Source organism: Oryctolagus cuniculus, chromosome 13, assembly GCF_051225735.1.
Source record: "Oryctolagus cuniculus isolate XC-2025 breed Fujian yellow rabbit chromosome 13, ASM5122573v1, whole genome shotgun sequence".
Taxonomy (NCBI): domain Eukaryota; kingdom Metazoa; phylum Chordata; class Mammalia; order Lagomorpha; family Leporidae; genus Oryctolagus; species Oryctolagus cuniculus.
In genome coordinates this window covers 57,164,809-57,180,699 of record NC_142879.1, presented here as the reverse complement: position 1 = coordinate 57,180,699, position 15,891 = coordinate 57,164,809, and the positions used below count along the sequence as shown (strand labels likewise).

At 38.0% G+C, this 15,891-nt stretch overlaps 1 protein-coding gene across 3 annotated transcripts in view; it reads left to right on the top strand.

The window, feature by feature from the left end:
* The window catches only part of LOC100356313 (formin-2), a 358,708-nt gene that overhangs the window by 175,017 nt on the left and 167,800 nt on the right, over window positions 1–15,891 (top strand). The window lies entirely within an intron of this gene.

Sequence of the window (15,891 nt, the reverse complement as noted above, 5' to 3'; positions counted from 1 at the left end):
CATTAAAAATAATTTTCTTTAGTTAAAAAGAATTCCTTAAAAGCCATGAGTTAATTTAATTTGCTCAATTAAATCAAAATCTCTGGAATGTTGCAGTTGTAAAAATACTGAAAGTCATTGGTATTTAAAATAATTTAGGAGGAAAGGGGGTTGTGAGAGGAAAAGCTGATTTGTTGATGTCTACTTTGCCAAGACATCACACTGAGCAGAGGGTGATGGTGAGTATTTGCTGAACTCAGGAAAGTGAGAAATCTGAAGCCGGGGCAGTAGAGACAAGAGGGGAGATTCTTCCAGCTGTTGACTTCCATTCTACCATCATCTGTTCCCACAGGTTTTAAGGTTCACAAACGTGAGTGGAGGAATTAAAGCAGAGACAGTTGCAGCTTATATTTGAAAGTTTCCATTTTACCTGTTATCAACTTTCTAGTACCTAAGAGTACATCAAAGAAATCCTAGTATTTGAAACAACTTCCCTTATTTAAATGATTCACCATTCCCTTATGCAATGAAATATTCAACTAATTTTTACTCACCCAAAGGAAAGCATTGTAAAAAATGCATCAAAAGAAAAACATGAAACAAAAACCCTTCATTAACTGAACAAATGCCAAACATGACTGGATATACACAAACAAGCATGTATCTTTGCATGTGTTAGCTGCATGTTGATTTAAGTAAATATGAAACTATTTCAAGGGGTTCATGAAATATATGGCCATCAGGTTTTTCATACTTTTAAATATTTTGGAAAGTCATCATGAGGCACAAGTTAGTTCAGGTCACTCTGTAGTACAGTGAAAAGTATTCCCATACATGTACAATTTTGGTACATAGGCTTTCATCTTCTCAGTCATGTATATTATAACCATTCTCTTAATTTTTTCATGACTTTTTACTTTTTGGAAACTAAACCCTTTAGTTTATTCTCCTCCTTCATTATATCTGCCAATAGAAAAGTGCTAACATACACCAAAGAAGCTGATTCTTTAAGTGAAAATTCAGGTAAATTATGTTACAGAGGATTTTTTTTCTTTAAAATTGTGTGCAAAAATTCAAACTTATTCTGAGTTTGTCTCAGAGTCAGACACATTTGCACAGAATTCCACTAAAAAGTATGATTATTGTAAGTGTGATAGTTATTTTGGCATACGAGATTTTAGATTTCTGATAGACTGTGCTATGGAGCAATATATAGGCTTACATTCAAAATAAATCTTAGTAGTGTTCTCCTTTTTAGAGCATGTGTTACAAAACAGTGGCAAAATGTGATCCCAGAGTTAGGGTCCTATTTCCAGGGGAACTCTCTGAGCTCTCTTTTACAAGAGTGTAAATGTTTACCTAAGCAAGTAGGTGAAGCCCGTTATGTCCAATAAAGGACATTTTGCAGTGCTGGTTTACAGAAAACATTCAACAGACAGTGGATGTTTTACACAAAGTACAGTGTGTTGTTTGAAACTATTTGCTCATCTATATACTATGCTTAAAATAAACACTATCTGGGAATATGCCAGTCTTTTTCTTTTTTTTTTTTTTTTCTATTTCTCTTATTCCACACCCTAGATTTTGTCACCTGCCAAAGTCAAATAAATCTTATCTAAACATTTGAGATAAGCCCTGAGTTGTACCCAGTTTGGTCAAATCAACAAACCTCTCCAAAAACAGAAATGAAATACAATATCGCTAGATTAAACAGTCTACAATGGCAATCATGTTTGCGTTTAAAGATTTTATTCCAGAAGGATTACAGTTTTGGTATTCTTTTTTTTCCTCCCTGCCTAGACAAGAAGGCGACATACTGACTCAAACAAAATGCATTTGTTCTCTAACAATTTAACTTGTACAGCTCTGATAAACATGGCCCATAGGTGTATGAAGCCTACTGACTTAATCAGTAACTTATGTTGTTAACCTTGTATAAGCAAGTATGCTTGAGATGTACCAGTCAGTATAGGATTGTGTGTCAGATTTCTTTTTTTCCAACAGGAAAAGGCTTTCTTTGTGTAGCCTAAGTAGAAAATCTATATAACTATGGACTTTTATTGTCTGTATCTTACAACAAAGCCCCACAATATTCAACTGCGTGAAAAAACATGATAGAATAAATGAATTTGATTTCTCAATTATATAATACTGTAAAAATGCAGCCATTTGGGGAGTGAACCAATGGAAGGAAGACCTTTCTCTCTGTCTCTCTCTCTCACTGTCTAACTCTGCCTGTCAAAAAATGCAATCTTATTTTTTTCTAGGTCATGCAGTATTTTAACTATGTGCTACTAAGGTGTAAACCCTACAAGAGAGGAGACTTGTCTATCGGGTTTACTAGTGTATCTGTAGGGCTGAGTGAGGTAACTGGGTCAGCATTAGAGCTGCACTAATATTTGCTCAATTAATGAATGAGTGATGTTTTCAAGAAGATGTTTTGTTTTCCTTGTGGATGTTTTGTATTTATTGTATCAATTTCTGATATTTAAAAGCAAGTTTCTAAAATTAATGTTTTTGTCTTACAGCTAAATGGTTCCTTTTCAGTGTCATACCTGTTAATTAGCAAATTTGTATTTATATTGGGAAAGGACAAGTCAGTATACCATAATTATTTGGAGAAATATCTCTCAGGTTTTACTGACATTTGTGCATCTATTACTACAGAACCATTTATACACTGCCTGCTGACTTGCAAATAGCTCGCTTTTCCATGGTTCTTTAAGCAGATCTTCACATACATTCGTTCAGCCTCTTAGACAGCAAGGAATTAGCCCTACCATAGATATGTGGTTCTAATATGCTGCTGTTTTTTTATAGCGAGGCTCTGAAAATAATCCAAAATATACACTCTTATTTTCTAATTTATATTTTATTTTGCAAAAGCAAGTATATTTATAAAGAGATGCTTTGTGTTTATAGGAATCTACCAAAGTTCATGGAAAATTAATATTATGAAGAACTATGTAGATTTCAAATTATATTTGCATAAAAATGAACTTTTATTTCCCCTTTCCATAAAATTTTTAAAGTACTCTCATATGTGATATTTATATATTTAGAAAGAACTAAAAACTTCCCATTTTTTTGAGTGTATGCTATGGCAAGAACTGGTTCTACACAAAAGAGGAATTACTAATAATCTTTACAATAATTTAAGAAAAATGGTAACATTACCATTAATGTACCCATTTCTTATATAAATAAAGTAAGGCTTATGAAATTTAACAGATCTCCTCCAAGACACTGATGGCTTGTTAAGCAAAATGAATGATTTTAATTTAAATCTGTCTGAATCCAAAACACAAGATTTAAGTTTCAAGTAATTTGGAGGAAAGCCACAACATTTGAACTGTTATTTTAGTAAATTGAAACTTCTCAGCCCACATGTAAATGTATAAGCTGGAGGTTTGAATGGAAAGAACGATGATAAAATGTATGTCACTATGTAAATTTTTAAAAATTATTTTCAATTTTATTTGAAAGGCAGAGAGTGAGAGTGTGTGTGCATGAGTGAGAGAGAGAGAGAGAGAGAGAGAGGAGACAGAGGGAAGGAGGATTGAAGTGCATGTTACTATGTAAATTTTTAAAAATAGTTTTCAATTTTATTTGAAAGAGTGAGAGTGTGTGTGCATGTGAGAGAGAGAGAGAGGGAGAAAGAGGAGACAGAGGGAGGGAGGATTGAATTATACACAAACATTAATGAGTGATACCTCCCCCCATCTAGACCTTGCTTAATTCATTTTGCTTCCTAATAAATTCAAAGATATTGGAATTCAGTCCTTATTTCCCTTTAAATTCTTCAGAAGACAGATGAAATCCTTTTAAAATTCCTCTGCCTTCTGCTTCTCTCTTTAGTTTGTGTTAATCACTCCTCACGCCAGCGCCACGGCTCACTAGGCTAATCCTCCGCCTTGCGGTGCGGGCACACCGGGTTCTAGTCCTGGTCGGGGCGCCAGATTCTGTCCTGGTTGCCCCTCTTCCAGGCCAGCTCTCTGCTGTGGCCAGGGAGTGCAGTGGAGGATGGCCCAAGTCCTTGGGCCCTGCACCCCATGGGAGATCAGGAGAAGCACCTGGCTCCTGCCATCGGATCAGCGTGGTGCACCGGCCACAGCGCGCTGGCTGTGGTGGCCATTGGAGGGTGAACCAATGGCAAAGGAAGACCTTTCTCTCTGTCTCTCTCTCTCACTGTCCCACTGTCCACTCTGCCTGTCAAAAAAAAAAAAAAAATCACTCCTCACCTCACCCACCTGTGTAAATTTGCCTCAATACTGTATTTTTGTTGTTGTTGTTTTTGTTTTGACAGAGTTAGACAGAGAGAGACAGAAAGAAAGGTCTTCCTTCCATGGGTTCATCCCCAAAATGGCTGCTATGGCTGGCATGCTGCGCTGATCCGAAGCCAGGAGCCAGGTGCTTCTTTCTGGTCTCCCATGAGGGTGCAGGGCCCAAGCACTTGGGCCATCCTCCATTGCCTATCCAGGCCACAGCAGAGAAATGGACTGAAAGAGGAGCAACCGGGACAGAATCCGGCACCCCAACCGGGTCTAGAACCCGGAGTACCAGCGCCGCAGGTGGAGGATTAACCTAGTGAGCCGTAGCGCCGGGGAGTATTGTTTTGTTTTGAAAACCTAGAGCTGAGCACAAACTTAGCTGGTTTAGAAGTCGGAAATATTCTGTTATCAGATAAAGGTTTACTTGTAAGAGATGATAAGCTAAAAACCATTGCTATATTATGATCTGGCTTCTAGCTTCAGAGTCTCTGAGATATTTTGTATCTTATTTATTTGAAAAGTAGAGAGAGAGGCAGGGTGGGGTGAAGAGAGAGATGAAATAGTGAGCGAGTGAAAGCACCTGGGAGAGAGCAAGCATATCCCCTTTTGCTGGTTCATTCCACCAAATGCCTAGGACAGCCAGCCTGGTCTGAGCCAGGAACTATGCTAGGAGCTAGGGACTCAATCCAGGTTTCCCATGTGGGTTACAAGGACACAACTCCTGGAGCCATCACTTTTCAGGTTACACATGGCAAGAAGCTGGAGTTCAGGCCAGAACTAAGTGTTGAACCCAGGTACTCTAAGGTGGGTCACAGGTGTCTCAACCACCAGATTAAATGTCTGATCTTCTGAAAGTTCTTTTTTTTAATATTTATTTTATTTATTTAAGGGTTACAGAGAGACGTAGAGACAGAACCATACACTGGTTCACTCCCCAGATGGCTGCAATTGCCAGAGCTGCACCAATCCGAAGCCAGGAGCCAGGAGTCTCTTCCATGTCTCCCACATGGGTGCAGGGGCCCAAGGACTTGGGCCATCTTCTACTGCTTTCCCAGGCCACAGCAGAGAGCTGCATTGGAAGAGGAGCAGCTGGGACTAGAACCGGTGCCCATATGGGATGCCGGTGCTTCAGGCCAGGGTTTTAACCCACTGCACCACAGCGCCGGCCCCCTGAAAGTTCTTAAGAGTCTTTTTTTTTTTTTTTTGCATAGTAGGCAATGTCATTAGTGAGTTCTGTAAGCAGAGAGATCACCAGAGTTCAGTCATCTGGCTAGACTAGAGTGTGAACAAAATGCTGTATATCTGACTGAAATATGGTAAGGGGAATGTATGATTCTGTAATCTTTATTTCTGAACTCATGGATATCTATCCTCAGGAGCTGGTCAAATTTTATTTTCCCCTACAACTTCTATTATTTGGGTGTTGGCCTTTCTGAATTGGACAAATTTTCTTAAATTTTTATTTTCATTTTTATTTACTTTTAGGAAGTCATTCTCAAGCTTCTACTGAGTTTCTCTATTGCTAGTCCTGTGTCCTGTGTTTTGATGTTTGGAGAGCTATTTTTTCTAATTCAGAGGATGTTGCAGTAATCCAGTCCATAACACAAATATTGGTTAACAGAGTGGGAGCAGTGGTGGTGGAGCGGGGAGAAATGAAGTCATGTTCTAGATGTATTTGGAAGGTGGAGCGAATGGGAGTCATGGTTTTTTGGATATGAATATGAGTTGGAGAAAGGAGTTCAGGATCATCTGGGCATCTGCAGTTGGAATCTCCATTATGGGAGAGCCAGTTTATTTGTTAAATGTCCAGGTTGAGATTCTGAAAAGGCAGCTGGTTGTTTGAGTTGAGAGTTCAGGAAGGTGGTTGGAGGCTGAAGATGAAAGTATGAAATATTTCAGGTCCACCGTGAGATTGAATGAGACCACCAACACTGTGCATGTACATACAGTTAAGAAGAGGTGCCAGGGTAGAGCCCTAGAGCCCTAGGAGACTCCAAGAATAGTAATTGGGGAGAGAAGGAGCCAGAAAAGAAGACTGAAAGACCAGGAATATTATAAGCAGGAGGAAGTAGAAGAGACAGTGATATCCTGGAATCCAAATTAAGCATGGGTGTCAGGAGGAAGGAATTTGTAACTGTGTCAAGTGCTGCTAAGGACTGATTAATATGCATTTGGATTTCAACCCATTTAGATCACTGATGACTCAATAAACAGGGCAGAAGCTTGACTTGGGTTGGGATTAAGAAGGAATGGGCAGAGAATAATGTGGGGACAGCAACCATTGCCAACACTTTGTAGGAGGTGGAGGGATTTCATTCTTTTCCACTTCTTGGTCTCTACCTTTCCTTGTAGAAATTTCCTGTGGATTAATTTGATCTTTAGCCATCAATTTTTGCTTAAAATACTAAAAGCTGATAAGAAGTTGTGAGCACTATTTAGGGCTTTTTGAGTTAGAGTTCACTGCAGTATTATCTTGGTGCATTATTTGTTTGGCAACCACACTGGCATGTTTCTCTTTTAATCTTACTTCTTGGGGTGGCATTGGAAGTAAAAGTCTATCTGGCAATGATCTGGACTCCAGGTTGGGGAAGAGGGCAGTCCGGGGTTAGGAAAGCTTCTGGATTCAACCTGCAATACTGCATGCTGTCCTTGTGTTTTCAGTTTGTCCTGCAACAGTGCTTGCTGAGCCTCTCTGAAATACTCAGTTTTAATTTCTCCCAAAAGTCAACTTGATGGTTGACCCTTTCAGATGAAGGATATAACTGGCTAACCAGTAGCACCCGCCCAGTGCTCCTTGTTTCTGGCATTTCCCACTGTAGTCTCAGGCGCTACAGGTACCTGCTGCCAGTTCTGTGGCCTTCGGGATTGTCTGTTGGTTTTCCCACTGGTGCCAGCTGTGAATTCACCATTTTAGCATCTACTAATTCAGGTACAGCTAGCTTCTATTTTTTTTCTGTTGTCTGCCTTCCTTTAATAAATATATCTTTAGTACAGTTTTGGTGGAACTTCAGGATAAAACAAAATTAGTTACACTTTTTTCTGCCACCAAAATTGGAGATGCTGCCCATCAATACATAGTTATCACAGTTCAAATCAAATGAAATGATCTGAGTGTTAGGGGATGCTGTGAAGATATGGGCTGCTATTAGTCATACTAATATTAGTCAAGCTGTCTGTCAGTTTAATGATTTTTAGGCTGGAAATACCCCATTCTTTATGTCTTCCATTTGCAAAAACTCTATGTAGTGCTTATGTTGTTAGTGTAATTATTTGTTGATGAGTCTTTCCACTTCATTGTATGTGAGCTCAACTAGATACAGAGTGTAAATAAATATCCCCAAGGTGTTTTAAAGGGCATTTACAAAAGAGATACCGAATATTGTCAGATAAGTCGAAGATCAACTATTTCCCTCCAAAAGGTGGACATTTCTATTTCCTTGAAATATGTAGTGAAATAGAAATTAACTTCCTATATGTCCTTTTCTTCCTTGGTTTTAGTCTACATGACAGGTTCCCTGAAGTTCTTTAGAGATCTCTTAGGAAATTTTGTTTTCCAGTGGCTAAGGCAAAACGACTAACTTGAGACTATCTTGAATGAGAGGAGTTTTTGATATCTGTTACTTAAGATGAGTTTCTACTCAAACAGTTCTTTGATTTGCAGCAATTTGCAAGGCTAACTGTATTTTAGCTTTTCCTGTGCCTTCTGAATACCAAATGTGGTTAAAGATGGTTTCTCTAAGCCTTTATCATCTTTTTTACTCTAACAATGTGAGGAGGTCATGAACTGTAAATATAGGGTGATTTATGCTCATTTTGTGTTTAAGATTCTGCTAACTCTGCTGTCTTCCCATATACCTTAACCAAAATCAGTGTAGATGGTTTCTCTGTGGGTACATGTTTAGTCTCCTGTGTTGCTATCAGTACAAGTGACAGTGCCATTTTTCTTTTGACTGAGCATGTTTCCAACCTAGTTCGTCTATAACATATCAATCAACATACTATTTTGAAGACATAGTAATAAAATATTTTCTATATAGGAATGTGAAAGGGACCATAATACTAACAAGACAACATTGTCTGAGTTCCTCATGTCCTGCACTGCTTCCAAGCACTTTATTTGCATTATTCAATCACCTACAAAAAACTCTTTAGTGTAGGTGCTGTTGTTAGGTCCATTTCACAAATTGTCCATAGTACATCAATAATAAATCATGGAGCCAGTGGATTTCTGAGCCCACTGTGTCCCATGGCCTCACAGTGCTGCCTGTCAGATGATGATGTGACATGACATATTATTATCTTTGCATTCTATGTTTGGGAGCTATGATGTCAACTAGAGTGATATTAGTTGTTTATGAAAAAATAATTAGGGTGATTGCAGAGAATAGTTGCTTGGATCAGTAGATTTAAAATGTGAGTTAATTTTCAGAAATTACTACTGACCTCAGCCTATTGTAACATCTCAAGATCAAGGAAGATGATTTTCCAAGCCCTTCATGTGCTGGTATCCTCTAGATACAGTAGAGGAGACAGTGATAAATCAAGCAAGATCATGTAATTGTAGAGGAAAGGGTCCATTCAAATAATCTCATGTGTCTCTTTAAAAGGGATTCAAAATGCCTGTGAAAAAATGGATTAAAAGCATAACGTACATTTTTTTCATGAACATCTAAAGAACTGAAATATGTTATATCTCATGTAAATTCTTTTTATAGAAATTATGAATTTTATGAAATTTTTATAGAAATTATGAATTTTAGCTCATTTGACATATATAGGGAAAGTTAGCTTTTCTAATAGTACATTTATTTTACTAAATGTTCATTGGTAAGCTGCCCTTGGTTTCCTGACTCATAGAAACTATGAGATAATAAATGTATGCTGTAGGCCGGCGCCGTGGCTCAATAGGCTAATCCTCCATCTAGCGGCGCCGGCACACCGGGTTCTAGTCCCAGTCGGGGCGCCAGATTCTTTCCTGGTTGCCCCTCTTCCAGGCCAGCTCTCTGCTGTGGCCTAGGAAGGCAGTGGAGTATGGCCCAAGTCTTTGGGCCCTGCACCCCATGGGCGACCAGGAGAAGCACCTGGCTTCTGCCTTTGGATCAGCGCCGTGCGCTGGCCGCAGCGCTCCAGCCATGGCGGCCATTGGAAGGTGAACCAATGGCAAAGGGAGGACCTTTCTCTCTGTCTCTCTCTCACTATCCACTCTGCCTGTCAAAAAAAAAAAAAAAGTATGCTGTAAAAGCCCCTAAGCTTTAGTGTAATTTGCTATGCAAGAATGAATAACTAATACTTGAGATAATAAACTCTGTAAGGTCTTCCATCTCTCTACATCTGGTTAACAGATCACACAGGAAAGTTTAGGGTAGGAGACCACAGTGGCTGGCATAAGTGTTCAGAGCTGCTGGAGAAAAGGACCCGTCAAGCGTAGCCTTGATATTGTGCAGTCCTGACCCAGGCAATCCATAAGTACACAATATCAAGGTTGGACTAAAACACCAACACCATTCTATGGCTTAAAATGTTGCATTCCCAAAGGCTAATCATATCATATATTTAACTACACATTTAAAGTGAGCTATTTCATCTCAGCACTCAAAATATATGAAATATTTTGCAAATATGGCTAATAATGTTTAACAAAGTGTTTGTTCGAAACAAGTTTCTTTTAATGGTAGATCATCTAATTTGGTCCTTCCTTTCTGTGTAGTTCTTGAAAGCACAGGGACAAGATTCTTATTATGCAGACATAAAATTTTTTTGCTTTGCTATCTAGTGTGTGGGTATGTTGTAGCTGGCTGGGTCTAGCCTCTTGACTCTGACCTGAGAAGAAATTCAAGGATGAGATGCAGGCAAAGGCAGAGAAGCAAGATTGATTTATTTATTTTTTTATGTGCATAGAGAAAGTGCTCAAGCGTTATGGGCATGCTCAAGAAAGTACTACTCTCAGTAAGGTTCCAGCTCATCCATTTAGGATGTGGAAGCATAGTGGGTTGTGTCTAGAGTGGAGCTTGATTGAATATTCAAAGAAAGCTGAGTTTGGAGGGATGGGGTTTGAGTACTGCCTTTTGTCTGACCCTTTTATTGAAATCTCAGAACTGTCATGTAGGCCATGGTGATGTTATTAAAATGACCTTATAATTAGCTAAAGGTCATCGTGGGGATTCAGCTGGCAACCTGGATTGGTTATTTTTAGATGGTGCCAGTTCTAAATGGGGAAACCATAGCAGTTGCAGTTTTTCACAGAAGGGGAGGGTGTTCGGGCAGTGCAGATGGGGCTGCAGTGTAGGAGCAGCTGCAGGGAGGGGCTGGCATCTTCAGCTCCTTGCTCACTACTTCCCTGCCTACATCAGGTGATTTGATATTGTCATATGTTGGAAAAGAAACATGTCACACATGTCTGGTGTTGCAGAGGCAACTATGCAGAACACAGTAATAGCAAAGAGCAAGTGTTCAGGAAATAGACCTTTGACTTTTATCTATTTATGTTTTATGTCAGTGAAATCGTGTGTCCAGTGTGAGACAGTTTCCTTGTTGGATCTGTAATCCTTGGTTGTTTTGAATTGCTTTTTAAAAATGTTTTAAATATCTTAAAATCAAAGGAAGATAGATTTTCTTTTCTATTTGACCATTTTATTTTGAGACCTTTGTAATATCAAGTTAAGAAGATTATTTGAGTTCCAAAATAGGCTATTTCACTCTTCATTTTGTAGCAGCATGTTTTAATGAAAATGACTTTGGATCTCAGCAAACTCATACCTACGGAGTTCATGAAGCAAGGAGTTATTTATTTATGGTCTTAACTTTTGATTATTGAAAGTAATTGTTCAGTCCTGATCATTTTAACTTAGCACGTTCTCAGCTCTGACTCCAATGTCTAACCAATGTGTTCGTAGATAATACACATATCAAAATTAATTGCACAGATTTTCCCAAGGCATCTTGAATTATCCTTCTTACTACATAATTGATAATTTTCTTCCCATGATAAACATGCTACAGACAAAAGTTATTATTCCACTTGATAAAGTCTCAGAGAAGCTTAGTATCTTGATCAAGGCCAGATGGACAGTTGGTACAAAGGCTTGAAAGAATTATTTTCTATGTTCTTCTATTTCTCTATCATGTCATTGGCACTTTATAAAATTGTAGGATTAAAAATAAAATTGCTATCTATTTTGGTCTGGAATGATTGTTAACACATGGTAGTTTATATATTGTTTAGAGGGAGTGGTAAATACCTCCACTTGTTTTACTCCTAGAAAGTTAGCATACTTGACAAATAAATGAATAATCTTTTAATGTGCAAAAAGGGCCACTGTTTCTTCTCAACACCTCCTGCATTCTTGTACCCTCCCACATTAAAATAGAACAGATGTTTCTTGGTTAAATTCAAAGTAGCATTTTTTTAAAAATTTTTTTTAAAGATTTATTTATTTATTTGAAAGGCAGAGCTACAGAGAGGCAGAGACAGAGAGAGAGAAGTCTTGCATTCATTTGTTCACTCCCCAAATGGGCACAACAGCCGGAGCTGAGCCAATCCAAAGCCAGGAGCCTGGAGCTTCTTTTGGGTCTCCAACACAGGTGCAGGTACTCAAGGACTTGGGCCATCTTCCACTGCTTTCCCAGGCCACAGCAGAGAGCTGGATCAGAAGAGGAGCAGCTGGGACTCAAACTGGTGCCCATATGGGATGCCAGCACTGCAGGCAGCAGCTTTACCTGCATTGCCACAGCACCAGACCCAGTAGGATTTATTTTTATATACTTTTCAGGAAAATAATTAAAATTTCATTGTATTTGCAGGGGAGGTGAGTGGGGATGGGAAATATGATGAGTCCTAGACAATGGTGGGTATTTTGGAATGTCTTTAAGCATCAGGTAGGAAGTGAATGTAAGATACTTGGTCTCTAATCTGTTGTACAACACATTAGGACCTAATTGAACACTGAGGAAAAAGTAATCTGAATTGAACATTTAGCACCAAGTATCATTTTAAGGACTGGATTTATCTATGTTCTGAAACCCTGTCTTTTGCTTCACAGTTTGCATGTTAACAAGACAGTATAATGAACAATACTCAATACTTATTTGTCGGGCTGTACATTTAGTTTTCATCACTTATCATTCAGGTAAAAGTGACATCTCTCAATAGATGGAGTTGGAATTTTACTCTTTGATATATGAGGAAACTAAACCAAAAGTAGAAAAGAAAATTTGTTTAACTTTGAATGTGATAATAAGGCTTATTAGAGTCGGAAAGATCATTTAAGAGCTGTACTTTGATGAAAAGTTGGCATGGGGAAATAACAATCATGGGATTCCCTTTGGTCTCAACGAAAACCAAAATCATGGACTGATGTTTGGCCTAATGCTTAAGACATTGGTTAAGACACCTGCATCCAATATCTTCATGTCTTGGTTTGATTTGTGGCTCTGGCTCTGGTTCCTGTCTCCAGTTTCCCACCAGTGCAGACCCTAGAAGGCAGTGGTGATGGCTCAAGAAGTTGGTTGGGCTCATGTCACCCATTTGGGATACCAGGATTGAGTTCCCAGTTTCTGGCTCCTTGCTTTGGTCCTGGAGCCCAGCCTGCCTTTTCAGACATTTGGAGAATGAGCCACAGATAGAATCCATTTCTATTTCTCTCTCTCTTTCTCTCTCTGCCTCTCAAATACAAAAAATTTAAAAACAAACAAAAATCACACCAAAATCAAATATGAAAACTGTCAATATTTTTCCATTATTTCTTTCTCTCCTTAAAAGGAATTAAAGTTTACGTAAATTTACCTGAAGTAATGTGTCAGCAAATAAATATTCATATTTGAACTCAACTTTGTTTGATTCTATGTTCTTTCCACATTAGTAAATTATATCTGATCAAAACACTACTCTCTTTGGAAGAACTATTACCTTAATATAATTTTAATATTCAGATATTTTCATCTTCAACAGGACTGAAATCTTGGATCTGGGACTGAGAAATTTCTGATGAGTTTTTTTCCATTGAATATTTTACCACTTTTAAAAGTACCTTTATGTCTTTTTATACATTTATAAATATATAATTTCTTTGCAGGATCACATCTAAATACATGATTAGGGTCATCTTTATGCATAATTAGTTTTCTGCAGACTTTCAGGGCTGAGTAACTCAGTACATTAGCATCTAGCATTTCCAATCTCAATATATTATTGCTCAAGTAACTGTAACTCTATTGGTAAAGTAGCATAATCCCTGATGTTGGAATATATTAGTGAATACACTATCTTCTTTTCTTGGTTTTATATTTTCATTAATTGAAAATGTAGTTTACCTAGTCTAAGATTTTAAAACAGGGAGCAATGAAAGACCACTGAAAATCTGATAACATATGTATGAATTTTAACCTAACTTTTGATCTCTGAGAAGTTAACATGTACTTTTAAAGGTGGGGAAAAACAGCGCTTAATAACCTTAATCTTCACAAATTTTGTTTTACCTTTATTTCCTATTCAGAACTCCTATCACTGTGTTCATTCCTATGCCAGTATCTAAGCTTTGTTTCTTTTCAGCTGTATAGACCTGACCACATTGTACCCAGGACACTCCTGATGCCAGTTAGAATTAAACATTGTTATTAATCTCTTGACTATGAAGCCAACAATGAAGAAATTGTGTGGAACAACAGTGATGGTGTTGCTTTTCAGTGAGATTTTCTGTGGAGGAATGAAAAAAGAGGTTTCTTGAGTTTGGACCTTTTGAGGTTATAGGCATATGATATTTCTTAAAATATTCATAGGTACATGCTATTGCACGAGATTAAAAATAATTAGAAGTCTCAGGATATTCATAAGTAAAGTTTCATGTGAGGAAATTTATAGGAATCATAGCATGTCTTAAAATGACGGATAAAGTCAAAAGTTAGTTGTATCCTTTATGAGTTTTGCTTCATTATCAATAATTTTATTGTGTTTCTTTGTCTTGTTCTAAGGGTGAAATTTTACACTAAGTTGACTATTAGCAATTCCTCATAGTTTTCCCATCCATCACTTACTTTATCTTCAAATGAATGTGGACAATCAGTGGATTATTACCTAGTTAATGAATTCCAAATCAGAAACTTTTAGATTCACTATAATTTTCTTTGAGGGCTACTCATTGAAAATCTAAAGGAGGAGATTCCATATATGAATTTGCTGTAATTACTGCCGTTTATGCATTTTGCTTCATGTAATTGCAGCAAAAATCCATAGTTAACCACTTTGAATTAACTTTTGCAATATTATCAAAGCTATATGGACTGGGCTTCTATTATTTTGAAACATTGAATAGTTTATGATATGTTTGCCTTATAAGGACTAAGAAGTACAAAGATTTGTGTGAGAATCTTAAAATTGAGATAGTGGATTATTATTAGTGTGGAAGTATCATATTCTACTTGGTATATTTGTTGGTGAATCTGGGCTCTGTTCCCAGAAATGCTAAATTACCTAGCTGAGGTTTCTCATTCATCCTATCCTTCCATTTCCCACTTGTCTGTCTTTCTTAATTCTTTCTTGGGATTTTGCCAGAGTCAACTGAAAATGTCTTGTGTATTTTAATCTTTGAGTAAAGAGAGATAGTAAAATGTCCCAGTTCTCAAAATAAATATATCCAATTTGTGATTATTCACATTATGAATTTTCTCCTAGCAAACTTTAATCCCTCAAGTGCTTCACTGCCTACCTGGCACAAATACAATCAGGGCAAATTTATCTAATGTCTAGCTAATAAATATGTGGCAAATGAACTATGATTTTGATTAACCTGTGTCTACAGAACTACAGCACACCTACTCCAAAATATAATACTTTTCCTAGACCAATAAATGTGTTAAAAAACATATTTTGGGCTTTCTCTTGTCTATTGCATTTCTTCCTTGTACAACCATAGGTAGTGTGTATCTTAATCTTGAATATTTAAGTATGAATCTGTGCTAATTGCAGTACCAGTATCAAAGAATTTCCCTTTGATTGTAACACTTCAAGGAATAATAACAGGAAATGAATATCATTTCTATACTGTCTCCCTATTTACTGATTAAATTTATCATTTGTTGAATGTTTTAGGTAAATTGGCAGAATTTCTCAATATAAAACTAGGATGTAGCAGTGATAGAAGTTATTTTCTGTTTTCTTGTTTTTCTGGTATTAATCAGACTTCGCAAATTCAGTTGGGCTGTAAGAGGCAGATTCAGATTTTCTCTCTGACATTTGATTGGGCCATATTGATGGAATTTAGTATTTGTGGAGTGTCGCTCCCCCTCTTCGTGGAGGAACGACACAGGACCCTGCGCTGTTCTTTCGTCTGCTCGGCCCTCCCCGGGTTTGCTGCTGGTTCTTCCCGGGTTGGCTACTATCCCTTCCACCTCCGTGGAAGGGCAGTTCCCCCTGGCCACATTCCCCACTTTCGCAGGGGAGCGGCACACCGCCGGCCGGCTCTCTGGGGGCTGCACAGGTGTTCCCTTAGATGTTCCCCTTAGATGTTCCCCGGTGCATGCCATCTCTCTCCTCCTTTATAGTCCTCCTCTGCCAATCCCAACTCGGCTGCCCACACGCCGAGTACGCTGCTCTCCTCCAATCAGTAGCAAGTCCTACAGTTTATTGGTTGAACTGGAGGCAGCTGTG